Source organism: Gossypium raimondii, chromosome 7 (genome assembly GCF_025698545.1).
Source record: "Gossypium raimondii isolate GPD5lz chromosome 7, ASM2569854v1, whole genome shotgun sequence".
Lineage (NCBI taxonomy): Eukaryota > Viridiplantae > Streptophyta > Magnoliopsida > Malvales > Malvaceae > Gossypium > Gossypium raimondii.
This window is the reverse complement of record NC_068571.1, coordinates 21,499,863-21,515,680: the sequence shown is the minus strand read 5'-3', so window position 1 is coordinate 21,515,680 and position 15,818 is coordinate 21,499,863. Positions and strand designations below refer to the sequence as shown.

The following is a 15,818-nucleotide window of genomic DNA, read 5'->3' as shown; positions in this document are numbered from 1 at the left end:
TCCTGAATGTCTTCCATTTCTGTTATTCTATTCATTTTGTTCATTTCTATTTGAACTCGCAATTAATTTCTAGTTTTAACGAGCTAGCGGAGGGACTAATTGGACTTATGTAATTAGGGCTCAAATGATTTATAATTAAGTTTTGGATTTTTGCCTATTAATTATAAACTCATTTAGTCATGAATTCATTCTACTATATATCGTGACTAAGCTCTCTCCAATGACATATCAATACGAAAGCAACTACTTAGTGCTCATTCCAATGACCTTGTCATAAGTGTGTTATCCTCATACGATATCCTTGATCTCTTTGGGATAAAATTCATTCTCTCAATATGATCCTATTTTATCTCATGGTAGTCATTAATATTCCTTCATGAAAAGTCAATTACCATCGAATAATAGTTAAGTCATTCATCACAAAGTCAAAAGACCCATGGCCATGTTTCCTTTTCATCAATCATATAATGCAAATGAGAGGATATCATTTATCCATTTCTCAAGCTATGAATTCTACTGTTTTGAATGACACTACATACTGCAGAAGTCATACACCCAACCCATCATCTTTTGGTTCCTTATCTATTCGAACTCAAACTTTTACTTACATCAAAGTGTACAAGTCATACATACATAGTCCGTCATCCACTCAGGATTTTGGTATGTCACACTATGAACATCACACATGAATAAATCCATAGACAGATTCAAGATCTATTCTGCTTGAATAATATTTGATCTACTATCAGTCTAATCAGCCACATCTATGTCTTTATCTTCTAGGAGTCATCCGCTTCGATGCCCAAGATAAGGCATCTCCCCAATCGGACTTGATACACGATTTATTAGTCTTTCAATTAGTTTCATCATTTCTAATTAGACTAACCACATGTTCAGGTTCATCTACTAATACAAGTTGTCTTCTATTAGTATTAATAAACTCTTTTATTAACAAAAAGGAAAAGTTTTCAAAGGAGAAAACTAAAAAGTAAAACTATTAGGTAATTACAAGATGTCTATACAATTTATCTTTCCTCTCTATTTATAAAGGTGATTAAAAATTCTATACAATTGTATTTTGAATGCCGAACAGTGTTTCTGATAAGGATTCAGTTTCAAATGGATGTGGCCGCTTCCACGTCTTATTTGTTTTCTTGTATCTTTAATTGCATGCTCTGGATTGTTTCCACGTTGCATGCTTAAATTAATGGCTGCTTCCATCACTTGCTTGTGTCATGGTTGCTTCCATCATTGCTTGCATTATCATTGGTTTGATGATATCTTCCACGTTGCAAGACTTTTTGTCTGCATCTGGATGTCATTGATTAACCTTCATGGTTGCTTCCATCATGGCTTACATCATCATGATTTCCACGTTGCCAAACTTTTTGTTGGTATGTGGGTTGCCTTTCTTTCAGGTTGCTTATCTTTGTTGACTTCAACCTTCTTGCATATTATTGAGATTCATTTCTTCAACCTCATCCAAATGTAAAGAATCTGATGAAAGTCTTGGTGGTGAGTACCTAGTTTCCCATGTATTTTTAATTTTTTCTGTAATATGAGATAGAAATTCTTCTATCTCCATTTCAACAATATTTTTTAACAGCTTCACAGATTCTTCATCTCTTTCCTCCTGGAAGTTTCCATTAGGTAATGCCAATATCCTTCTTCCATCCGTCCATAATTTATAAACATCATCATGGAGAAGATAATGCGCTTGTGATAATAAATCAATTCCTGTTATCATCATGGAGAAGATAATCATGGAGAAGATAGGCTTGTGATAATAAATCAATTCCTATTTGGACTTGATAATGATTAAATTTATTATAACATTCATCAATAGTTTTTGACAAATGTTCTTTGTCTTCATTAACAGAAGATAATTGGGGGTTCCAATCATCTTTTTAATGTTCCAAATTTGATATGGCTGATAAAATTTTTCTTGTTTAGCTATACCAATTAAACTACTAATTTCAATATGAAAATAGTAATAAAATCATCATTGTTTATGATGTTTTGTAAAGCTGTTTTACAATAGTGGAAAATCTTTTAAAAGATGAAAGAGAGATTTTGCACAACTATTCCTTTAGTAAAACCCATTCAATATTGGTTATATCAAATGGTTCATGATCTAGTCGTATTTTAAAGTAGGAAATTCATTATCTAAATAATCATTAAAACATATGCTTGTAGAAAATATTATGAAAAAGCTTTTGAAATTGAATTTGTTGTCTACAAATTACTTCATTTATTTTGTGAATATTTCTACTGGTAATAATTTCCTAGCTTTATTATACATACATATTCTAAATACTTTATTCATAATAGGATTGTTTTTCCTTTATGAATAAAATATTGAATAATATCAAGAAGATTGTTTATCTCTTTAATATCCATGATAAAGAGTTGGAATTCATCCCAATCTCGTTATAAAACCGATTTTAATAATAAATCTTGACATCATTTTCTTTAGTTGTTTTTTCAACTAAAAATAATGAAAATATAGTAAGAGCTCTTCTGAAATTAGCTCTTTGATTTGAAATATGGGTTTTCCATATCTCATTTATAAAATCATAATTTTCTGGTGATAAACTAGGATTATAAAAATCTTTTATTTTTGAAAGTTCTTTTTCTTCTTCAATTTGTTGTTTTTTCAACAAATTTTCCGAACCTTTAATGATTTCAGCATAACTGGTTTGTGATGCCAAATTCGAATTTTGAGACATTGGTGATTGATACACCATGTTTGAAAAAGAGGTTCCAATTGGTTGGTTTACCATTGGATAATTTAAAACATTTGGTCCAAGTTGTTGGTTTACCATTGGATAAGACACATAATATCCTTGGTTAGGATAAAATGGTATTTGTGCAGGTACAAATCCTTTTTTGGAGTTTGATTCTGCTTTCCCTTTGTTGGGTTTTCTGTGAACGGTAGTCCATTCACCTACAATTTCTTTTAGAGGGTTTTTACCTCTATCCATTAATAGGCCTGCTCAAAAAATCAGCAAGAATATTCTCAACACTTTTTTATATATATAACTTCAAAATTAAAAGTACATAAATCATTATACCACCTAATTCTTCTAGGTATAGTTTCTAAACTGTTGTTAGTTAGAAATTGTTTTACTGCCTGATTATCAGTTTTTATGATAAATTTTTCAAGTGCTAAATATATAAGGAATGTTTTTATTCCTTTTTTAATAGCTAAAACTTCTTTCTCATATATGACATAATTAACCTCATTTGGTTTAAATTTTCCAAAACTATAGCCACATATTAATTCTTCATTATTAGTAGTTCTAGCCTTTAAAATACATCCCCAATAGTTTTAGGACGATCGGTTTCTAAAACTAATTTATCACCTTGTTTAGGTAAATAAACTTTAGGATTCGATTTATTTGATTTTAAATTTTAATAATTTTTGAATCTTGTTTAGACCAGCTAAAAGATATATTCTTTTTAATTTTCATATAACTCACCTATTTTTTCAGATAAGTTATGAAAAAATTTCTACCATAATTAACAATTCCCAAAAATTGTTGAAGTTATTTTTGTCTTCAATTTTTCAGAAATTCTTTTATCTTTACAATAATATGATCTTGGAGTTGAAGACCATCTGCAGATAATTTTAATCCTAAAAATTCAATCTCCGTTTTTTCTAGCTCTATCTTTTTAGGGCTTAATATAATTCCATGTTTTAGGAATTCTTGAGAAATAATATTTAGATGTTTTCTATGCTTTTCAAGTGTTTCTGAAAAGACTAAGATATCACCTATGTATACCACACAAAATTTTTTATACTTATTAAAAATGGAATCCATCCATCTTTGGAAGATTTGTGGGGCATTACATAAACCAAATGGCATTACCTTCCATTGATAATGACCATTAGGGACACTAAAAGCTGTTAAAGGTTTTGATTCATCAGTTAGCATGATTTGCCAAAATCCCGATTTACAATCAAATTTACTAAAGTATTTAGCATGTTTAGCTTGATTAATTAAAACTTCTTTTCTTGGAATAAAATATCCATCAAAAATATTGTTTTGATTTAATCCTTTATAATTAATAACCATTCTAGCTTTACCTCTTTTAACTTCATCATGGTTTCTTACCATAAAAGCTGGACTGGAATGATGACCATTAGTTTTTTCTATTAATTCTTTTTCTAATAGTTCATTTATTTGAACATTAAATTCATCTATATCTTGTTTAGTATAGATTATAGGTTTAACACTAATGATTTTATTAGGATTTATCGGTTTTATTTCACAAGATTACCTAGGACTGTTTTTCCATAATTTTAATGGTTCTTCACTAAAATTATTTTCAAGAATTTTAAACAACCAATGATTTGTTTCTAGTTGTTTAATTTGTTCTTTCTTTGTTGGTGTAAAATTTTGATCACACACAAACTTATGATTTTCAACAAGTGATATTTCCATTGAGTAATTTTCTACGGATAAAATAACAACATTTTTATCAATAGAAAAAGGTAAGTGTTTATATATAAAATTATTTCCTAGTAATATATCTCCATGCATTTCAGGAAAACACAAAATTTTAGGAATAACAAATCCAACATTGTTTATGTAGATTGGTACAATTCTAGCTTTGTATTGGATTATGGTTTCCTTACCATCTATTCCTATTGCTCTTATAGGAATATTCATAGCTTCCCATTTTTCTATAGGAATAGTATTTTTTCTGCAACTACTGGTTGTAGCTCCAGTGTCTAATAAAGCATGTAAAGAATATTTTTATATTCTCTAAACTGAAAATTAATTTCAATATAAGTATAATATTTTTAGGTTGAAATTTTGAAAACTAATAATATCATTTTTCCAATTTTTGTTTGTTGAATAATAGTTTTACTTTCCAATTTGAAAAAGTAATAATATAAGTATAATATTTTTAGGTTGAAAATCCTAGTGTTTCTAGAATTTTCTAATAAAATATTTTTTCATTTTATCAAATTCTATATTATAAGGATTTATTTCCTTTTTATAACATATTTCAAAATCTTGTTTTTCAAAATTTTAATTATTTTCTTAATATCCTTCTTTTGTTAGAAAAGTTTTTTACTATTCGACCTACTTTAATAGTTAAAAAAATTATAATTTTATTTTTAGAATTTTTCTTCTAAAATATTTATTATCGAAAACTTGTTATTTCGATTTTTCTTCATCTAATTTATAAATTTTCTTTTTATGTCTATGAAAAGAATTAGGTTTCAAAGCTAACTGTCCTAGTAAAGTTTTATTAATTGAAGCATTAAAACTTAATAAATCTTTACTAAAAAGTTTTTCTGTTTTATCAGAATTTATCTTATTAATAGTTCAATTTTTTATTTTACTAGTCAAAATACTATTTGTATCTTGATTGATTTTAAAATTTTTGTTTAAAGACCTAAGATAATCATCTGTTTGACTATCTGACTCTATTTTTCTTTTTCCATAAGGATCTGTTTGTTCAGTATCCATTGGTTAAGGAATATCAATATTTTCATCTTCAGATGAAGTGGTTTCTTCATCAGAATTATAAGTTGAGACTTTTATGTCTTCGTCTCTGCTGAAGTTTTTTCTTCATCAGATTGTTTCTTAAATAATTTTGTGGTTTAAGAATTACTTTAGCTACTACTATCATCATATTTTAACATATAATGATAATTAAACATACTAAAAAGATCTTTATGTTTTTCATAAAGTTCTTCTATTAGTTTTAAGTATTCAACTCTTTCTAGTTGATCATTACTATTAGTAAATTTTTCTTTCCAATGTTCTATAAGTATGTTATAGGATGGAAATCATATTCTTTTGTTTATCATCTTTTTTACGTTTTTATGTTTTTTATAATTTTTAACATAGATGTTGACTCATAGAAGAAGTGTTTTCTTCTTGAGATAAAACTAAAATATGATCTTTACCATTACCGTAATATAAAGGACCTAAATCTACATCGACTCAATATTATTATTATTAATAACTTGATCTAATTTATTATTAGCACTAGTTAATATTTCTTTAGACTCATGGTTTAAGTCTAAATTTTAATATCACCTAAATTATTTACTTTTTCTTCTACCGAACTGACTTAATTATAAAACTTAGAAAAGTAAAAAGAAGTCATATCAACAAGACTATTAATACCCTTACTCAGAGATGAAATGTTGTTTTTCATTTCTAGAGTCTATATGTGTAATATGATTACAAGTTTTATCTTGAAATTGACACTCGATTTGTTTCATAATGTTTGTCTCTAGTACCTAAGACCGTCTATTATCTATATCGTCTTCACACAACGCCTAACATCCTCCCTGGACTCAACGGCAACAAGAAGACAGAATAACAGATATATGGGTTTTGAAACAAACAACTGTGAAACAAACAGAAATGCAAATCAAAGACAAAAACTTACAATGAATATTACGATATTATTACTCCAGAAAGTCATTACACCGGCACCTCTGATACCAATCTGGGGGAAGGGAAAGGATTTGAGAGTATGAGCGGAAGGGAATATAGACTCTTTTATTAACAAAAAGGAAATGCTTACAAAGGAGAAAACTAAAAAGTAAAACTATTAGGTAATTACAAGATGTCTATACAATTGATCTTTCCTCTTTATTTATAGAGGAGATTAAAAATTCTATACCATTGTATTTTGAATCCTGAACAGTGTTTCTAATAAGGATTCGATTTCAAATGGAAGTGGCTACTTCCACGTCTCATTTGTCTTCTTGTATCTTTAATTACATGGTTTTGGTTGTTTCCACGTTGCATGCTTAAATTAATGGCTGATTCCATCACTTGCTTGTGAAATGCTTGCTTCCATCATTGGTTTGATGGTATCTTCCACATTGCAAGACATTTTTCTACATCTGGATGTCATTGATTAGCCTTCATGGTTGCTTCCATCATGGCTTACATCATCATGATTTCCACATTGCCAAACTTTTTGTTGGTATGTGGGTTGCCATTCTTTCAGGTTGCTATCTTTGTTGACTTCAACCTTCTTGCATATTATTGAGATTCATTTCTTCAATCTCATCCAAATGTAAAGAATCTGATGAAAGTCTTGGTGGTGAGTTCCAAGTTTCCCATGTATTTTTAATTTTTTCTGTAATATGAGATGGAAATTCTTCTATCTCCATTTCAACAATCTTTTTTAATAGCTTCACAGATTCTTCATCTCTTTCCTCCTGGATGTTTCCATTAGGAAATACCAATATCCTTCTTCCATCTGTCCATAATTTATAAACATCATCATGGAGAAGATAATGGGCTTGTGATAATAAGTCAATTCTTGTTTGGACTTGATAATGATTAAATTTATTATAACATTCATCATAGTTTTTGACAAATGTTCTTTGTCTTCATTAACAGAAGATAATTGGGGGGTTCCAATCATCTTTTTAATTATCCAAATTTGATACGGCTGATAAAATTTTTCTTGTTCAGCTATACCAATTAAACTACTAATTTCAATATGAAAATAGTAATAAAATCATCATTGTTTATGATGTTTTGTAAAACCGATTTTACAATAGTGGAAAATCTTTTAAAAGATGAAAAGAGAGATTTTGCACAACTATTTCTTCAGTAAAACCCCATTCAATATTGGTTATATCAAATGGTTCATGATCTAGTCTGTATTTTAAAGTAGGAAATTCATTATCTAAATAATCATTAAAACATATGCTTGTAGAAAATATTATGAAAAAGCTTTTTGAAATTGAATTTCTTGTCTACAAATTACTTCATTTATTTTTGTGAATATTTCTACTGGTAATAATTTCCTAGCTTTATTATACATACATATTCTAAATACTTTATTCATAATAGGATTGTTTTTCCTTTATGAATAAAATATTGAATAATATCAAGAAGATTGTTTATCTCCTTAATATTCATGATAAAGAGTTGGAATTCATTCCAATCTCGATATAAAACTGATTTTAATAATAAATCTTCAGCTTCATTTTCTTTAGTTGTTTTTTCAACTAAAAATAATGAAAATCTGGTAAGAGCTCTTCTAAAATTAGCTCTTTGATTTGAAATATGGGTTTTCCATATCTCATTTATAAAATCATAATTTTCTAGTGATAAACCAGGATTGTAAAAATCTTTTATTTTTAAAAGTTCTTTTTCTTCTTCAATTTGTTATTTTTTCAACAAATTTTCCGAACCTTTAATGATTTCAGCATAACTGGTTTGTGATGCCAAATTCGAATTTTGAGACATTGGTGATTGATAGACCATGTTTGGCAAAGAGGTTCCAATTGGTTGGTTTACCATTGGATAATGTAAAACATTTGGTCCAAGTGGTTGGTTTACCATTGGATAAGACACATAATATCCTTGGTTAGGATAAAATGGTATTTGTGCAGGTACAAATCCTTTTTTTGGAGTTTGATTCTGCTTTCCCTTTGTTGGGTTTTTACCTCTATCCATTAATGGGTCTGCTCAAAAAATCAGCAAGTATTAGTAATAAATTAACTAATTAATTTTAATTGGTGTAAATTTTTTATTACACACAATTTTATTATTTTCTTCAAGTGGAATTTCCATAAAGTCTTCTTTTACTGATAGCCAAATAAAATGTTTATCAATAGTAAAAGGTAAATACTTACATATAAAATTATTACCTAATATTATATCTCTCTTTATGTTAGGAAAACATACTATTTTAGGAATCACAAATCTAACATTATTTATGTAGATTGGTATATTTTTAGCTTTATGTTTTATAATAGTTTTACTACCATCTACTCCCATTATTTTTATGGGTTTTTTCATTAATTCCTATTTTTTTACAGGAATCGCATTTTCTCTGCAACTACAGTTTGTAGCTCCAGTATCAATCAAGGCATTTAGAGAATTTTTTTTATATTTTCTAAACTGAAATGTAACTTTGATATTTATTCCAACTTTTGACTTTTTATCAATTGTTGAAGTTTGAATTTCTTCCATTCTAGCGTTTCTAAAATTATTACTAGGTTCAGTAGGAAATATAGGAATTTGAACAGTTTTAATTCCTATTGGTGTACTATTTGTACTAATATTATCCTCTTCTTCTTCTGGTTGAGAATGAGAGGGTAAAACTAAATTTTCATTTGTATTTATTATACGTTGTTTTAAAATACAATTTATTGCCCGATGACATATATTCTATAATAAAATACAATTTATTGCTCGATGACATATATTCTATAGTACTAACTGGTTTAGAAGTACTAGAACTATTGATTCTTTCCATCATCTAATCTCTTGGAATTGATAGATCTCTTAAATCTAATAATTTTGGCTGAATTTCAGTAGTAAACCTGTTTGGTTCAAAGAGTTCAATAATTTTGTTATTAATCTCTTTTATTTATACTTCTTACGTATTTGTATATTCATTAATAGAAGTCCAACTAATTGCCAGATCTTCTGCTAAATCATTAATATCAAATTTTTTGTTTGAATTCTAAGTCAAAGACACTCTTCTATTAGAGGATCTATAATGGAAATAAAGTAATTTGGTTTAACTTTAAATCCTATTACGCCTGTATGCAAATTAGACTGAATTCCTCCAATAAGTGCTTTTATTGGATTCTCAAATCTTTTATCTAAAAGGACAGCTATAATAGGAATATCATGACCTCTTCTAAATAAGGCTCTAATAGTAATCATGATTATACCTAAATGTATATATCTGACATGAGGATATTTCTTTTTAATCTTCTTCATTTTATCTTTAGTAAAGAGAGGGATTTCTGTTAATCCTCCTCTTGTATCTTTAGCGACTGTGTTACCGCTAATTTTTTCTATATGTCTCTGAGTCCTTATTTTAAACTTAGATATTTTATATATTTCTTCTTTAGAAATATGATTTTATTAATCTTTTCTATCATTTCATCGAAAAGTCTTTTCCTTTCCGATTAAATTACCTAATTTAATATCCTGCTTTTAATTGAATTTCTTCTAATTGATTATTAGAACTACTTCCTATATTAAACATAAATATATATTCATCATTATTATCGAGTATGTTTCTGATAGTAACTCATATAAAATTTCTTCAGGATTTATTTCCTTTTGAAAACAAATTTCTAAGTCTTGTTCTTCAAGACCTTTTATCATTTTCCTAGCATTTTTCCCTTTGTTAGGACAATTGCTAGAAATATGACCTTCTTCATCACAAATAAAACATTTACAAATTTGTTTCTTTGGTTTAGAAGTCTTTTTCCAAACTACTTTTTGACTTTTACCAAGAAATTTTTTATTGCCTGGTTTCCATTTCCTTAATATATATTTTTTACTCTTTTTATAAATATTAGGATATATTTGTTTACATCCAAACTCCCATTCATTTTCTAATATTTTATTACAATATCTATCACTTAATTTATGCTTAACTTGTTTAGCGACTTTACATTGCAAATAATGTAAAGTTATTCTTTCACGATGCAAAATTTATCCTATTTCCTATAGAATCTAAATTTTCTATTGGAAGACAAGATGTTTTTGTGCTTCTCTAAATAAGATATACATTTTTTATACATATCTCATCCTGGTGGGAGTAATTTATGAAAATATTGGTTTTCCAAAATTCTATATTTTCATTTTTTAACTTTTGATATTCATGAAGAAATTTTTTAGAAAAATCTTCTAAATATCTAATATCACATAATTTAATCTTAGAAATGATATAACTAGATGTGCTATCTTGATCTTTTCTATCAAAATATCCACAAAATTTTGTTTTTAGAATTAAGGTTAATCCTTTTAAAAGATCTTTAGGGGTTCCTATTTGGTTGATTAATTGCCCCTTTTGTTCTTTACCTTTCTCAGATTCTTCCCATCGTCTGAGAAATTGTAGAACATCTCCTTGAAATGTTCCAACAAAGTAATTTAAAAATTTTTCTTTTGACCATGTGTTGTTGTTTACAACAATAGTCATTGATTGTGCCCAATCATCTATAGTTTTTTCATAGTTTGAAATTGGAGTATTAGTTAGATCTAAAAAAATTCCTCATTGGGCCACATTTCTTTTATTTAAATCATCTATTCTCTGTTGAATAGGTTGATTAGAAGTTTCTCCTGGATATCCAGGTTTTACTTCATTGGTTGCTATTTTTTCGGTTTTATTACCAAAAATTCTTATAGTATCGTTATCAATTTCAAAATTTTTGTTTAAAGACCTAAGATAATCATCTGTTTGACTGTTTGACTATTTGACTCTATTTTTCTTTTTCCTTAAGGATCTGTTTGTTCAGTATCCATTGGATCAGGAATATCAATATTTTCATCTTCAGATGAAGTGGTTTCTTCATCAAAATTATAAGTTGAGACTTTTATGTCTTCGTCCTGATCTGTTGAAGTTTTTTCTTCATCAGATTGTTTCTTAAATAATTCTGTGTTTTAAGAATTACTTGAGCTACTACTATCATCATATTTTAACATATAATGATAATTAAACATACTAAAAAGATCTTTATGTTTTTCATAAAGTTCTTCTACTAGTTTTAAATATTCAACTCTTTCTAGTTGATCATTACTATTAGTAAATTTTTCTTTCCAATGTTCCATAAGTATTTTATAGGACTAGAAATCATATTCTTTTGTTTATCATCTTTTTACGTTTTTTTATGTTTTTCTAATTTTTAACATAGATGTTGACTCATCGGAAGAAGTGTTTTCTTCTTGAGATAAAACTAATATATGATCTTTACCATTACCGTAATATAAATGACCTAAATCTACATCGACTCAATATTATTATTATTAATAACTTGATCTAATTTATTATTAATACTAGTTAATATTTCTTTAGACTCATAGTTTAAGTCTAAATTTTTAATATCACCTAAATTATTTACTTTTTCTTCTACCGAACTGACCTTATTATAAAACTTAGAAAAATAAAAAGAAGTCATATCAACAAGACTATTAATACCCTTACTCAGAGATGACATGTTGTTTTCATTTCTAGAGTCTATATGCGTAATATGATTACAAGTTTTATCTTGAAATTGACACTTGATTTGTTCCATAATATTTGTCTCTGGTACCTAAGATTGTCTATTATCTATATTATCTTCACACAACGCCTAACGTCCTCCCTAGACTCAATGGCAACAAGAAGACAGAATAAAAGATATATGGGTTTTGAAACAAACAACTGTGAAACAAACAAAATGCAAATCAAAGACGAAAACTTACAATGAATATTACGATATTAAGATAATAGTCTTGTTGATATGACTTCTTTTTACTTTTCTATAAAACGTAAAAAAGTTATATAATAAAATCGATTGAATGAAAAATTTAATAGTAGTAATGATCAACTAGAAAGAGTTGAATATTTAAATAATAGAAGAAAATGAAAAATAAAGATCATTTTAGTAATCTAATGAAAAAAAAAACTTAAAAGAAGACATAAAAGTCTCAACTTATAATTTGATGAAGAAAAATCTAAGATGAAAATATTGATATTCTTAACCAATGGATATGAACAAATAGATCATATATGAAAAAGAAAATAGAGTCGATAGTCAAATGATGATTATCTTAAATCTTTAAACAAAATTATAAAATCAATCAAGATACAAATAGTATTTTGACTAGTAAAATAAAAATTGAACTATTAATAAGATAAATTCGATAAAGCAGAAAAACTTTTTAGTAAAGATTTATTAAGTTTTAATGCTTCAAATACTAAAACTTTACTAGGACGGTTAGCTTTAAAACATAATTCTTTTCATAGACATAAAAGAAAATTTATAAATTAGACATAAGAAAAATCGAAATAACAAGTTTTTCGGTAATAAATATTTTAGAAGAAACACTTCTAAAATAAAATTATAATTTTTTAACTATTAAAGAATATTTTTATATTCTCTAAACTGAAACTTGATTTCAATATAAGTATAATATTTTTAGGTTGAAAATTTGAAAAGTAATAATATCATTTTTCCAATTTTTGTTTGTTGAATAATAGTTTTTACTTTTTCAATTCTAGTGTTTCTAGAATTTTCTAACAAAAATATTTTTCATTTTTATCAAATTCTATATTATAAGGATTTATTTCTTTTTTATAACATATTTCAAAATCTTGTTTTTCAAAATTTTAATTCTTTTCTTAATATCCCTTCTTTTGTTAGAAAAGTTTTTACTATTCGACCTTCTTTAATAGTTAAAAAATTTATAATTTATTTTTAGAAATTTTTCTTCTCAAAATATTTATTATCGAAAACTTGTTATTTCGATTTTCTTCCATCTAATTTATAAATTTTCTTTTTATGTCTATGAAAAGAATTAGGTTTTAAAGCTAACCGTCCTAGTAAAGTTTTATTAATTGAAGCATTAAAACTTAATAAATCTTTACTAAAAGGTCTCTCTGTTTTATCAGAATTTATCTTATTAATAGTTCAATTTTTACTTTACTATTCAAAATACTATTTGTATCTTGATTGATTTTATAATTTTTGTTTAAAGACCTAAGATAATCATTTGTTTGACTATCTGACTCTATTTTTCTTTTTCCACAAGGATCTGTTTGTTCAGTATCCGTTTGTTCAGGAATATCAATATTTTCATCTTCAGATGAAGTGGTTTCTTCATCAGAATTATAAGTTGAGACCTTTATGTCTTTGTCCTGATCTGTTGAAGTTTTTTCTTTATCAAATTGTTTCTTAAATAATTCTGTGTTTTAAAAATTACTTGAGCTACTACTATCATCATATTTTAACATATAATGATAATTAAACATACTAAAAAGATCTTTATGTTTTTCATAAAGTTCTTCTATTAGTTTTAAATATTCAACTCTTTCTAGTTGATCATTACTATTAGTAAATTTTTCTTTCCAATATTCTATAAGTATTTTATAGGACTGGAAACCATATTCTTTTTGTTCATCATCTTTTTTACGTTTTTTATAATTTTTTAACATAGATGTTGACTCATCGGAAGAAGTGCTTTCTTCTTCAGATAAAACTAATATATGATCTTTACCATTACCGTAATATAAAGGACCTAAATCTACATCAGACTCAATATTATAATTAATTACTTGATCTAATTTATTATTAACACTAGTTAATATTTCTTTAGACTCATAGTTTAAGTCTAAATTTTTAATATCACCTAAATTATTTACTTTTTCTTCTACCGAACTGACCTTATTATATAACTTAGAAAAATAAAAAGAAGTCATATTAACAAGACTATTAATACCCTTACTCAGAGATGACATGTTGTTTTCATTTCTAGAGTTTATATGCGTAATATGATTACAAGTTTTATCTTGAAATTGACACTCGATTTGTTCCATAATGTTTGTCTCTGGTACCTAAGACTGTCTATTATCTATATCGTCTTCACACAACGCCTAACGTCCTCCCTAGACTCAACGGCAACAAGAAGACAGAATAACAGATATATGGGTTTTAAAACATACAACTGTGAAACAAACAGAAATGCAAATCAAAGACGAAAACTTACAATGAATATTACGATATTATTACTCCAGAAAGTCGTTACACCGTCACCTCTGATACCAATTTGGGGGGAGGGAAGGGATTTGATTGTATGAGCGGAAGGGAATATAGACTCTTTTATTAGCAAAAAGGAAAAGTTTACAAAGGAGAAAACTAAAAAGTAAAACTATTAGGTAATTACAAGATGTCTATACAATTGATCTTTCCTCTCTATTTATAGCGGAGATTAAAAATTCTATACAATTGTATTTTGAATCCCGAACAGTGTTTCTGATAAGGATTTGGTTTCAAATGGATGTGGTTGCTTCCACGTCTCATTTGTCTTCTTAAATCTTTAATTGCATGGTCTTGGTTGATTCCACGTTGCATGCTTAAATTAATGGCTGCTTCCATCACTTGCTTGTGTCATGGTTGCTTCCATAATTGCTTGCATCATCATTGGTTTGATGATATCTTCCACATTGCAAGAATTTTTGTCTGCATCTGGATGTCATTGATTAGCCTTCATGGTTGCTTCCATCATGGCTTACATCATCATGATTTCCACGTTGCCAAACTTTTTGTTGGTATGTGGGTTGCCTTTCTTTCAGGTTGCTATCTTTGTTGACTTCAACCTTCTTGCATATTATTGAGATTCATTTCTTCAATCTCATCCAAATGTAAAGAATCTGATTAAAGTCTTGGTGGTCAGTTCCAAGTTTCCCATGTATTTTTTATTTTTTCTGTAATATGAGATGGAAATTCTTCCATCTCCATTTCAACAATCTTTTTTAATAGCTTCACAGATTCTTCATCTTTTTCCTCCTGGATGTTTCCATTAGGAAATACCAATATCCTTCTTCCATCCGTCCATAATTTATAAACACCATCATGGAGAAGATAATAGGCTTGTGATAATAAATCAATTCCTGTTTGGACTTGATAATGATTAAATTTATTATAACATTCATCATAGTTTTTGACAAATGTTCTTTGTCTTCATTAACAGAAGATAATTAGGGGGTTCCAATCATCTTTTTAATTATCCAAATTTGATACGGCTGATAAAATTTTTCTTGTTCAGCTATACCAATTAAACTACTAATTTCAATATGAAAATAGTAATAAAAATCATCATTGTTTATGATGTTTTGTAAAACTATTTCTTTAGTAAAACCCCATTCAATATTGGTTATATCAAATGGTTCATGATCTAGTCTGTAATTTAAAGTAGGAAATTCATTATCTAAATAATCATTAAAACATATGCTTGTAGAAAATATTATGAAAAAGCTTTTTGAAATTGAATTTGCTATCGCAAATTACTTCATTTATTTTTGTGAATATTTCT

The 15,818-nt window shown here is 27.1% G+C and overlaps 1 long non-coding RNA gene across 1 annotated transcript; it reads right to left on the bottom strand.

Annotated features, from left to right (window-relative positions):
• Positions 1–1,017: 1,017 nt before the first annotated feature.
• On the bottom strand, positions 1,018–14,688 carry LOC128042377 (uncharacterized). The gene is made up of 3 exons (XR_008197701.1): positions 14,493–14,688; positions 6,421–7,245; positions 1,018–1,737 (listed from the first exon to the last, which is right to left on the bottom strand). It is a non-coding gene; the product is annotated as an uncharacterized LOC128042377 (long non-coding RNA).
• Between the last annotated feature and the right edge of the window lie 1,130 nt (positions 14,689–15,818).